Raw genomic sequence first — 12,818 nt, 5'->3', positions numbered from 1 at the left:
GGGGCACCAGGAGAGTTAACGGCAGATCCAGCAGGGCTGGTGTTCTGGGGGCAACTGGAAAGGCGCAGGATCGATGCATCACCAATAAGAATAAATACTCGGTAGGAAGGATGAGACAACAGTGTCTGATACTGGAAAGTATAGACAGCATAAAGGGAAAAGTGAGGGCTTATAATATAACAAGCATTAGTGGGAAGCTGGAGGTTTGGGACACTTTCAAAAAACAAAAGAAGGACAGTTGTGATAGGGGACTCGATAGTAAGGGGGTCAGATAGGCGATTCTGTGGACGCAGTCCAGAGACCCGGATGGTAGTTTGCCTCCCTGGTGCCAGGGTCCGGGATATTTCTGATCGTGTCCAAGATATCCTGAAGTGGGAGGGTGAGGAGCCAGAGGTCGTGGTACATATAGGTACCAATGACATAGGTAGGAAAAGGGATGAGGTCCTGAAAGGAGAATATAGGGAGCTAGGAAGGGAGTTGAGAAAAAGGACAGCAAAGGTAGTAATCTCGGGATTACTGCCTGTGCCACGCGACAGTGAGAGTAGGAATGCGATGAGGTGGAGGATAAATGCGTGGCTGAGGGATTGGAGCAGGGGGCAGGGATTCAAGTTTTTGGATCATTGGGACCTCTTTTGGCGCAGGCGTGACCTGTACAAAAAGGACGGGTTGCACTTGAATCCTAGGGGGACCAATATCCTGGCAGGGAAATTAGCGGGGGCTACTGAGGTGACTTTAAACTAGAATGGTTGGGGGTGGGAATCAAATTAAAGAGGCTAGGCGAGAGGAGGTTAGTTCACTACAGGGGGATGGGAACCAGTGCAGAGAGGCAGAGGGGTGTAAAGTGAGGGTAGAAACAAAAAGTACTATGGAGAAAAGAAAAAGTGGCAGGCCGACAAATCCAGGGCAAGCATTAAAAAGGGCCACTTTTCAGCATAATTGTATAAAGGCTAAGAGAGTTGTAAAAGAGCGCCTGAAGGCTTTGTGTGTCAATGCAAGGAGCATTCGTAATAAGGTGAATGAATTGAAAGTACAGATTGTTATTAATGATTATGATATAGTTGGGATCACAGAGACATGGCTCCAGGGTGACCAGAGATGGGAGCTCAACGTTCAGGGATATTCAATATTCAGGAGGGATAGACATGAAGGAAGGGGAGGTGGGGTGGCGATGCTGGTTAAAGAAGAGATTAACGCAATAGAAAAGAAAGACATAAGCCGGGAAGATGTGGAATCAATATGGGTAGAGCTGCGTAACACTAAGGGGCAGAAGACGCTGGTGAGAGTTGTGCACAGGCCACCTAACAGTAGTAGTGAGGTCGGAGATGGTATTAAACAGGAAATTAGTAATGTGTGCAATAAAGGAACAGCAGTTATAATGGGTGACTTCAATCTACATGTAGATTGGGTGAACCAAATTGGTAAAGATGCTGAGGAAGAGGATTTCTTGGAATGTATGAGGGATGGTTTTTTGAACCAACATGTCGAGGAACCAACTAGAGAGCAGGCTATTCTGGACTGGGTTTTGAGCAATGAGGAAGGGTGAATTAACGATCTTGTCGTGAGAGGCCCCTTGGGTAGAGTGACCATAATATGGTGGAATTCTTCATTAAGATGGAGAGTGACATTGTTAATTCAGAAACAAAGGTTCTGAACTTAAAGAGGGGTAACTTTGAAGGTATGAGACGTGAATTAGCTGAGATAGACTGGCAAATGACACTTAAAGGATTGACGGTGGATATGCAATGGCAAGCATTTAAAGGTTGCATGGATGAACTGCAACAAATGTTCATCCCAGTTTGGCAAAAGAATAAATCAAGGAAGGTAGTGCACCCGTGGCTGACAAGAGAAATTAGGGATAGTATCAATTCCAAAGAAGAAGCATACAAATTAGCCAGAGAAAGTGGCTCACCTGAGGACTGGGAGAAATTCAAAGTTCAGCAGAGGAGGACAAAGGGCTTAATTAGGAAGGGGAAAAAAGATTATGAGAGAAAACTGGCAGGAAACATAAAAGCGGACTGTAAAAGCTTTTATAGATATGTGAAAAGGAAAAGACTGGTAAAGACAAATGTAGGTCCCCTACAGACAGAAACAGGTGAATTGATTATGGGGAGCAAGGACATGGCAGACCAATTGAATAATTACTCTGGTTCTGTCTTCACTAAGGAGGACATAAATAATCTTCCAGAAATAGTAGGGGACAGAGGGTCCAGTGAGATGGAGGAACTGAGCGAAATACATGTTAGTAGGGAAGTGGTGTTAGGTAAATTGAACGGATTGAAGGCAGATAAATCCCCAGGGCCAGATGGTCTGCATCCCAGGGTGCTTAAGGAAGTAGCCCAAGAAATAGTGGATGCATTAGTGATAATTGTACAAAACTCGTTAGATTCTGGACTAGTTCCTGAGGATTGGAGGGTGGCTAATGTAACTCCACTTTTTAAAAAAGGAGGGAGAGAGAAACCGGGAAATTATAGACCGGTTAGCCTAACGTCGGTGGTGGGGAAACTGCTGGAGTCAGTTATCAAGGATGTGATAACAGCACATTTGGAAAGCGGTGAAATGATTGGACAAAGTCAGCATGGATTTGTGAAAGGAAAATCATGTCTGACGAATCTCATAGAATTTTTTGAGGATGTAACTAGTAGAGTGGATAGGGGAGAGCCAGTGGATATGGTATATTTGGATTTTCAGAAGGCTTTTGACAAGGTCCCACACAGGAGATTAGTGTGCAAATTTAAAGCACACGGTATTGCGTGTAAGGTATTGGTGTGGGTGGAGAGTTGGTTAGCAGACAGGAAGCAAAGAGTGGCAATAAACGGGACCTTTTCAGAATGGCAGGCGGTGACTAGTGGGGTACCGTAAGGCTCAGTGCTGGGACCTCAGTTGTTTACAATATATATTAATGACTTGGACGAGGGAATTAAATGCAGCATATCCAAGTTTGCGGATGACACGAAGCTGGGCGGCAGTGTTAGTTGTGAGGAGGATGCTAAGAGGATGCAGGGTGACTTGGATAGGTTGGGTGAGTGGGCAAATTCATGGCAGATGCAATTTAATGTGGATAAATGTGAAGTTATCCACTTTGGTGGCAAAAATATGAAAACAGGTTATTATCTGAATGGTGGCCGATTAGGAAAAGGGGAGGTGCAACGAGACCTGGGTGTCATTATACACCAGTCATTGAAAGTGGGCATGCAGGTACAGCAGGCGGTGAAAAAGGCGAATGGTATGCTGGCATTTATAGCGAGAGGATTCGAGTACAGGAGCAGGGAGGTACTAGTGCAGTTGTACAAGGCCTTGGTGAGAGCACACCTGGAGTATTGTGTGCAGTTTTGGTCCCCTAATCTGAGGAAAGACATCCTTGCCATAGAGGGAGTACAAAGAAGGTTCACCAGATTGATTCCTGGGATGGCAGGACTTTCATATGAAGAAAGACTGGATGAACTGGGATTGTACTCGTTGGAATTTAGAAGATTGAGGGGGGATCTGATTGAAACGTATAAGATCCTGAAGGGATTGGACAGGCTAGATGCAGGAAGATTGTTCCCGATGTTGGGGAAGTCCAGAACGAGGGGCCACAGTTTGAGGATAGAGGGGAAGCCTTTTAGGACCGAGATTAGGAAAAACTTCTTCACACAGAGAGTGGTGAATCTGTGGAATTCTCTGCCACAGGAAACAGTTGAGGCCAGTTCATTGGCTATATTTAAGAGGGAGTTAGATATGGCCCTTGTGGCTACAGAGGTCAGGGGGTATAGAGGGAAGGCTGGTGTGGGGTTCTGAGTTGAATGATCAGCCATGATCATACTGAATGGCGGTGCAGGCTCGAAGGGCCGAATGGCCTACTGCTGCACCTATTTTCTATGTTTCTATGTTTCTCTGTTTCTAAATAAAAATTGATGAGAGGAAAGATTTAGTGGCTAATAATAGAGAAAATACCATTTTTAAACATATGAAGAATACTAGGGATGTAAGAGTAGATATCAGAAAGCTGGAAAATGACGCGGAAGAAGTAGTAATGGCGGGTAAAAGATGGACGAACTGAATGAATATTTTGCTCCAGGCTGCGCTGTGGAAGACACCAGCATAATGGCACCGATAAACGTGTGTCAGAGTGCATCAGTGAGAGTAGATGTTATGACTCTGGAGAAGGCGCCTGTGAAGCTGAAAGCTCTGAAGTTATATGTCATCGGGACCAGTTGGACTACAACCCAGGGTTCTGAAAGTGGTAAGTGAAGAGATTCTGGAGGCAGTTGTCGTACTCCTTCATGTATCATTACATTTCAGAATAGATCCTGATGGTTGGAAAATTGCGATTGTCACTCCACTCTGGGAGAATGAAGGGAGGCTAAAGAAAGGAAATTATATGCCAGGTATCCTGACTTTAACGTGTTCGAAAATTCAAAAATTGAAAGCACATCTAAGATCAAAGACATTTGAGGAGAATGAACAAAGATTTGTCAAATTGATAATCGTATACTGTAGTATAGTAATGCATATTGGAAGAAAAGATTGAAAAAACTTTTCTAAGTGAAGATAGTTTTTAGAAATCAGAGGTGAAAAGTGACCTTGTGCAATATTCCCTAATTAATACTTCCAGGCTTAGTCAGTGGTAAAGGAAGGGAAATGCAATTTCAATATTCATTTCAGGAGAAGTAGAATATAAAAGCAACAATGTAATGTTGACAGATATAAGATACTGGTCAGAAAACACTTGGAGCGTCCAGAGAGGTTACCGAGAATGATTCCGGGAACGCATGGGTTAACATGTTTAAACGAGGCGCTTTTGCTAGCTCCGTGTCTGTGCTCACTGCAAGGGTATCTCATTGAAATTGGTCGAATATTGAAATGCTTACTTAGAGTAGAAGTGCGGAGGGTGTTTCCTTTCGTAGGGAAATGTAGGATTGGAGAGCAGGGCCTCAGAAGAGAACGATGATGGTTTAGAACAGAGGTGAGACGGAATATCTGTAGCCGGAGGGTGGTGTGTCTGAGGGATTAGTTGTCACAGACGGTTACGGAGGCCAACGCATTGGGTGTTAGCAGCAGAAGTTGATAATTTATTGATTGCTAAGGATGTCAATGCCAATGTCCGATAGAATGGGTTTGAGGGGGATAATAAATCAGCTCTGCCACATTGGCGGACAGTCTTGATGGGGCGAATGGCCTGTTCCTGTTCCTTTGTCTTATGGACCTATGACTTTATATAATTAATCTATATGTGTTACACGGTATAGTTACTATAAATCTGAACAAAAAGACATATGTCCGTCATAATAACCCTGATTCTGATCCTGACCTTTATCTCAAACCGTGGAAATCTCCTTCATTTGCGACACTGACGCCAATACCATCCCCTGACACTCAAATTCTGACCTAATGGTGTTGAAACAAATTACCAAACTGTCCAATCGTACTATTTGTATCGGAGTGATGATTCATCAAGTTCGATTACTGAAAATAAACCATGTTCAATCATCATTTCAGGTGCAGTACCACGGTACTACACGGAGCTGCGATGGCCGAGTGGTTAAGGCGTTGGACTTGAAATCCAATGGGGTTTCCCCACGCAGGTTCGAACCCTGCTCGCAGCGCTCTCATTATAGGCACAAAGAACCAGAAGTCCAAATACCTGCCAATAAAATTTAAATCCCTGCCTGCTGTCTGAGCGCTGCATCTTCCCTGAGCTGACTCCTGCAAAGACTTGGTTTTTACAATCTTTAGTACAATTCAGTCCAATGCATTTCTACTCACCGTAAAGAGTTCATTTCTATCCAATTCTGATCAATCTCCTTGAGGCAGCTTAAACTCTCTGCAATTTGGAGATTTACTGTCTCATAGAACTGAATGAAGGAACTATGCAGAGCAGATTCTTCAGCGTCAGCGGGGAGAAGCGGACTCCATCCTTTCACTTTACGATACACATGACGACGTCTTCTCATCATCTGTCAGACTCTGACTTTAATCAATTCCAGTGTTACTGCAGGTCTGGCAGAGTCCACACAAGAGCATTAGCGTCTCCCTCAGCTGCAGCTGGAGCATCCCCCTGATCAAATCTCCGGTACGTCTCTGCGCCTGGAGATGTTGCCGATCATGGGCAGCAAGCGGTAGAAGCGAGCAATGTGTGGCGAGTGGCAAACAGTGTCATTGACTACAGGTGACCCAAACCCTGATATTGCATGCAGTACAGTTGCTGACAACAATACTATTCGTCAGCCTGAGGTTATTTAATTGATAATAGGGTCCTGGCATTTTAATCGCCGTTCTGTACGAACGTCAGCCGGGGAGGTCAGTCCCATGAGTTTAATTAGCTACTGAATAGAAAATTCCGAAACGTTCCTTCCAGTCTGGGGTCCAAGCCAGTTACAGATGGCTTCCGTGCGGTTATCCCGTGTGATCATGGCTGCGCTTCCCCACGTTTCAAACTGTCTTCTTTGCCTTTTTCACAATCCTAGATGTCCTTAATATTTCAGAAATGCATCCATGTCCTATTTGAAGTAGCATCCTGTGTTATAATATCCACAACCATATCTCGCGGAGTATTTTATTGTATCAGGAATCTATGTGTGGTTATTCTCATTTAACTCGGTTTTAAATGATAATTCCTCATACCTTGAACTAATTTTCCTCGACTGCACGTCTCAGCCATGACCCTAGATTCAGCCCTAATTCTCTCTTCTGCAGTTTATAGTTTTAACTTCAGTTGTTCGGTAGAGCACGTACCTTCATCACGGGAGGTAAGTCACTCAAATTGTTCCGAGCTTCTCCAGTGCTACCGTACCTTTCAGCAAATAAGCGAAGTAAAATTATCGTCGCCGCACCAGCGCCGACCTCAGCAACCCCGTACAAATATATGACAATGGTTTCTCTATTTCTAATTTCCAATCTAGTTACAATAAACTACAATCTGCAGTTGTCTTGAAAAACTACCTGATCCACCTACCGGCTCGCCATCACTGTTTCGTGAACAGTTTCCCTTCATAGTCTCACCGCAACCTTACGTCCTTATTTAATACCAGTCCCAACGAAGTACGTGTGACTCACACATTCCTGCAATAAACGCTGTCGTCCAGTTTGAGCCCCTCACTCAACTAACCTGTCGGAGCCTAAATATTCTCATTGTAGCCCGTTGTCCGGCTACGTCACGTCATCAGCCTCACACGCTCAGCAGAACGGACAGCTCATTAATGAGGGACAATACTAGACCGTCCTAACGCTTCCCGATCAAAATTCATCAAATCTGCAAAGGAGCAACGTCGACGCAGATAGCACCAGATACTAGTTTTCAACTTGGGTGTCTCAGGTTATGAGATCGAAGCTCTGTCCGACGCGGCACTTTCCCGATCCGAGTTTCATTACCGACCTGAATGCCGATGTATTGAGTTCCAGCACAACACTGGAGCCGGTAACACGTTCTTCGATAAATCCTGTTCCTTCGGCTGGCGAGAGTCGAGAACTCGTGGAGTTGATAACCATTCCATATTTCTGTCAGTTCAATCATGTGAATGAACACGAGATTACCGAGGTTCCTGATCCAGTTTTTCAAAGGAAAATATTGAATATTACAGCCCCCACCCACCCCTCCACACCACACCCGCAGATGCTGGTCGACCCGATGAGTTCCCACTGCGCAAAATTTAATGACAGTGATTTAATTCACCCGCATCTGGTGACGGGTCTAATCGAGGGGAACATGTATTATAGGTAATTGGTGATTACCTCAAAGCGAACACGAATTTATATTAATGTACACATCTACATGAACGCACAAGTGCAATGAAATATCTACTTGCTGATAGGTGGGGATACGTGGAAACGAGCCAAATGGACAAGCCAGAACTCTTTATTTAGCTACGGTATTTTTTAAATTTGCAACCGAGTGTCTAACCATTGATTTTGAGTAGAAACAGGACGACTGACGTTGGTGTATTCTACAGCTGTATGGATGCAGAGCGCCTCACTTCGTTCACCAAGGTACTTCCTTCAGTTAGAGTGCGGACGATTTATCTTGCACCCAAATCAGCGCTGAGTTTGGAATTTTAAGAATTAATGACACCAATTTAATGTTAATTGCTTTTATAGTTGAAGAAACTGGATTTGTATCAATAACTATAACGTTGCGCCCTCACTCGCTCCCTCTGTTGGACGGTCATGTGTAAACGCATGAGCCATTTCCCCTCCTCAGTCCGAAGGGTGATAATACTTACGAGCCCACCAGCTCCGACTTTGAATAAAGGGACGGAAAGATCAACTTCGTTTTGTTGTTGGGGTGAAATATTGCTCTCTGATAGTCAGGAAAACACTGCGGAGAAAGGTGGCGCAAAATGAACATGAAATTGGGAAATTGCCCTGTACCTCTCCCTCTCCTCCTTTCACACTACTCCATTTATCAATCTTGCCATGTCTCCAATGTGCCTCTCTTCCCTGCCTTATTCCATGTCTCGCTCTCTCTAACTCCACCCCCCCACACACACACATTCCTCACACCCACACTTCCCTCACAAGCTGAAGCAAAGGTTTAGAAAACAAGACAGCTGGGGTTGAGTGTAGGGGAGAGGGTGTGAACTGGTGTTGAAATGTCGGGGAGAACAGGAGACAGGACATGAAGGAGTCGCGTTTTTCCAACAAATCTGTTCCCGGAACTTTGCTTCAGTGCTCCCTTAGGAGACGACCACCGTGTAAAATTTTCAATTAGCTGAAAAAACTTGAATATTGAACCAATAAACTATCCACATATTTAAATAAGAAATGCTGTCCAGCCGAGGTTGAAGGGGAGGGGAATGTTTGGATTATGACACTGTCGCTGAACTGCGCAGACCGGTGCAAGCAGGACCGGGAAGAACTTTTCCCGTTTCATGTCACTCACTCTACAGACTCTCCATTTCTCCCTTGAGCAACGAGTCACCCGCCTGTTGCCGTACAAAAGCAGGTTCGCTGATCTTCCGTCAATATCACCCTCGCAGGTTGTCTCTGATGCGGTGTACAGACTGTGCACGCGCCGGACATCAGCCAACAACGCACAAGGCAACACTCCTCAAATGATGTGAAACCTGCTTACTCCAATTGGTATGTGTGGATGTCAATCTATTGTGTTAACCAATGCGGAAATAGTTTCTCCCAGGTCTTGTTTTCTCCCGCAGACCCTGACTTTAAGTCCTGTCAATCCGGAGCGAAACTCAACAACGTCCCGTTTTTATTGATATTTCTATCTATATGCTTCCGTCCAAAGTTTGGGGCGTTATCAGAGCATCGAATTAAAGACGGAGGACAGAAGTTTATATGCTTTCATCTCAGGAGAAGGAAGAAGACTTGGTGGAGGACACCGGAAGACTTTGAACGGGAAAATGTGGAATGGGGAGTGGGATTGAGAGCATGTTTGGGCCAGGCTGATCCTATTGAATGTCAGGGCTGGCTGAAGAGGACGATAGGCCTGCCCTTCTTTCTGTTGTCTGGGTGTTTAAAGAAAAAGGAATAAGCAGGCCTTTCTTGGGCCGGCATGCTATCCCAGTGGATATAATAGGGATAGATGCTTGCAGCTGAGTTATTCCCAATCTATGTCAATAGTCTGTCGAGGAATCATTTCCTAGTCTGAAAATGGTGCAAAACTATATCTATCCTTTGTTAATGATGCAGCATTGTATAATTTATGTTACGCGTACTGTCTGTCTCTACGCGTCTGCAATGTGGGTGCAAGTGTTTCATTGTCCCTGTACCTCACCGTCCCTGGGCACACGGCAATAAACTCGGCTGGACCTGAGAGCACTCACTCAGATTTCAGCAGATGAGTCCAGAGGAGTCGTGGTGAGTAATTAGGACTAGAGTCAAATGTGGGCAATGTATGATCATCCTGTCTACAGACAGACAGCATCTCTGAGTGTTCAGTAGGCAAAGGATTGAGATGCAGTGAGTAGTGAAGAAGATCAAATGTATTTTCTTGAAGGTTACTGTCTGTAAGATCTCACACAGTTATTCTGGGGTTTATTGACTCCGAACCTGGGATACTTTTCAAATTCATGCTCTCCTTATCAAACAAATGTCATACAGAACAAATCTCTCCAGGTACAGTGGACAGCGGGTCGGGTAGAATTTGTGGACGGAAACAGTACACATTTCGGATCCACACACTGACTCTGAGCTGAAGGTAGAGGGTAGATGACCAGTGTGGGGAGCTGGGAATGGGGCAAGAGTTGGGAAGGAACTGGAGAGTGCAAGCCAGGAGGTGCTGCAGTCAGTTGGATATCGAAGACTTTTCTATGCCACAGTGGTCGCTTTTACTCGTTATTCGTTATCTATGTCGGCAAATTTGATGTGAAATCACGTCTTGATCAGGAGGTTTCTGCATGACGCAAAATTAGGCGGTGCTATTGAATTCTCTAACTTCCGCTAATGCCCCACCTCCCTCTCGTACCCCATCCTTTATTTATTTTTATACACACATCATTTCTCTCACTCTCCTTTTTCTCCCTCTGTCCCTCTGACTATACCCCTTGCCCATCCTCTGCGTTCCCACCCCCCAATTGTCTTTCTCCCTGGGCCTCCTGTCCCATGATCCTCTCATATCCCCTTTGCCAATCACCTGCCCAGCTCTTGGCTCCATCCCCCCCCCCACCCTCCTGTCTTCTCCTATCATTTTGGATCTCCCCCTCCCCCTCCCACTTTCAAAATCTCTTACTAACTCTTCCTTCAGTTAGTCCTGACGAAGGGTCTCGGCCTGAAACGTCGACTGCACCTCTTCCTAGAGATGCTGCCTGGCCTGCTGCTTTCACCAGCAACTTGGATGTGTGTTGCTTGAATTTCCAGCATCTGCAGATTTCCTGCTGCTTGCGGTGCTGTTGATGATTATTGCAGATTACAGGCTTATCTAGATCAGTTAGAGATGTGGGCGGAGATGTGGCGAATGGATCTCAATGCAGATAAGTACACTGTGCTGCATTCTGGAAATCAAATTTGCAAAGCACTTGTGTTGTAAATGCCTTGGTATTAGAGAGTGCAATTGACACGGGGGACCCAGGGCACAAGTGCACAGTTCGCTGATTTCGGCGTCACAGGTCGATAGAATAGTGAAAAGCCGTTTTCTCACGCCGGCCTTCCTGATCCAGGGCAACAGGAAGGAACATAATTTGGGACATTATAATGCAGTTGTATAGGTCGCTGTTGAACTTGTGGATACAGTGCCATGTACCGTTTTGGACGCTGTATGAGAGAAAATATCCCGACAATCTTGAACGAGTGTGAGTAAGTTATACAATGACGTTGTCAGGGCAGGAAGAATCGGGTTATATTAAGGGTTTGTCCAAGCTTGTCATTAGTTCTTTACAAGAGGAGGAGGATGCGATTAAAATGAGGAAAGGCAGAGATAAGGACAGTGATAGCAGTCTTTCTTGAGCAGGGGAGACCAAAACGCGGGAAATGGATTTAGAGTGAGAGGGGAAGCTTTGAAAGGCACTTGAGTAGCAACGTTTTCACAAAGAGGTTTCATGAATATGTGGAATGAGCTGCCAAAAGTAGATTAGGCAGGTATAACAGTTTCACGGAAGGCCTGGGGTTGGATGAATATGGGCCGCCCGCAGGAAACTGGGATTCGCTGGTGGTCATGTTGGTCGGAATGGATTTTAGGCCGAAGAGCCTGTATCAATTCATAATTTCCTCACGACCCTCATCAGTGGAATGCGTCAGGTATCATTGGATAGACATGATATGGAAGTTAATGGTAAATGAGAATGCTTGGTTACGAAGCCAACTACTGCTGTGGTCAGGAGATGGAGATACTGTCATTTTGCTGAGCAATCAGATTGTCTGTGACTCACTTTCCGCTTCTTATGGGCCATGCAGAGCAATGGAATCACGTGGTACTTCCATCACCGGGACACATGTGCAAACAAGAAGAGTTTGATCAACCGCCAGCAGGCGGAATCAGAATGGACAGAGGCATGTTGACTGTCCTCTTTCTAATGAAACTGTCCGGCTGGTGCACATGCAGATGGATGGCAAAGAGATCAGATGAAGAGACTTACTCGAGCGCTAAATGGACACAGAATATTGTCATTAAACGGTCTTTGATCCCAGCGCTAAAGCAGACCTGATTAATGAAACATTCCAACAGTTCCAGTGCAGGCACCAGGAATGATCGACTCACCCCACTCAACATACACAGATTCCTCAGAGTGAAAGCAGCAGGGCATCCTTTGAGGGAATAGAGAGATCAAGGAAGGACTTAGTTTGGGACAGCAGGAAAAGACGTAGCAGATGAAATGCAGTGCAGAGAAATGTATGGACATGCACCTTGGTAGAAGGGATGATAGAGTAGACTACTTTTTTAAATGCAGAGAAACAAAACGAAGGCGCTAAGGAACTTCAGAGTCCTTGTGCAGGATTCGCTAAAGGTAATTTTGCAGGTTGAGTTTGTGGTGAGGCAGGCAAATGCGATGTCAGCCTTCATTTCAAAAAACAATACAGTATAAAAGCAAGGATGTAATTTTGAGACTTTATGGCACTGGCGAGGCCTCACGGAGCATTGTGAGCAGATTTGCGTCCCTTATCTTAGAAAGCATGTGCTGCCACTGGAGAGGGTTCAAAGAAGGTTCATGAAAATGATTCCAGGATTGAATGGCTTCTCATATGAAGAGAGTTTGATGGCTCCGGGCCTGTGGTGTCTGGAATTCAGAAGAATGAGGGGTGACCTCATTGAAACCTATGGAATGGGGAAAGGCCTTGATAGAGTGGATGTGGAGGGGATGTTCCCTGTGGTGGCAGAGTCTAAGACTAGAAGACGCAGCCTTAGAATAGAGGGAATACTTTTTCAACGGAGATGAGGAATAAGCTATTTA

The 12,818-nt window shown here is 45.1% G+C and overlaps 1 non-coding gene across 1 annotated transcript; it reads left to right on the top strand.

The window, feature by feature from the left end:
* Positions 1-5,503: 5,503 nt before the first annotated feature.
* Positions 5,504-5,585, top strand: trnas-uga (transfer RNA serine (anticodon UGA)). The gene has a single exon. It is a non-coding gene; the product is annotated as a tRNA-Ser (tRNA).
* The last annotated feature ends 7,233 nt before the right edge of the window (positions 5,586-12,818 follow it).

The sequence above is a fragment of the Mobula birostris genome, chromosome 13, assembly GCF_030028105.1.
Source record: "Mobula birostris isolate sMobBir1 chromosome 13, sMobBir1.hap1, whole genome shotgun sequence".
Classification (NCBI taxonomy): domain Eukaryota; kingdom Metazoa; phylum Chordata; class Chondrichthyes; order Myliobatiformes; family Myliobatidae; genus Mobula; species Mobula birostris.
The sequence above is the reverse complement of the archived record's forward strand: the minus strand, read 5'-3'. Positions and strand labels throughout refer to the sequence as shown.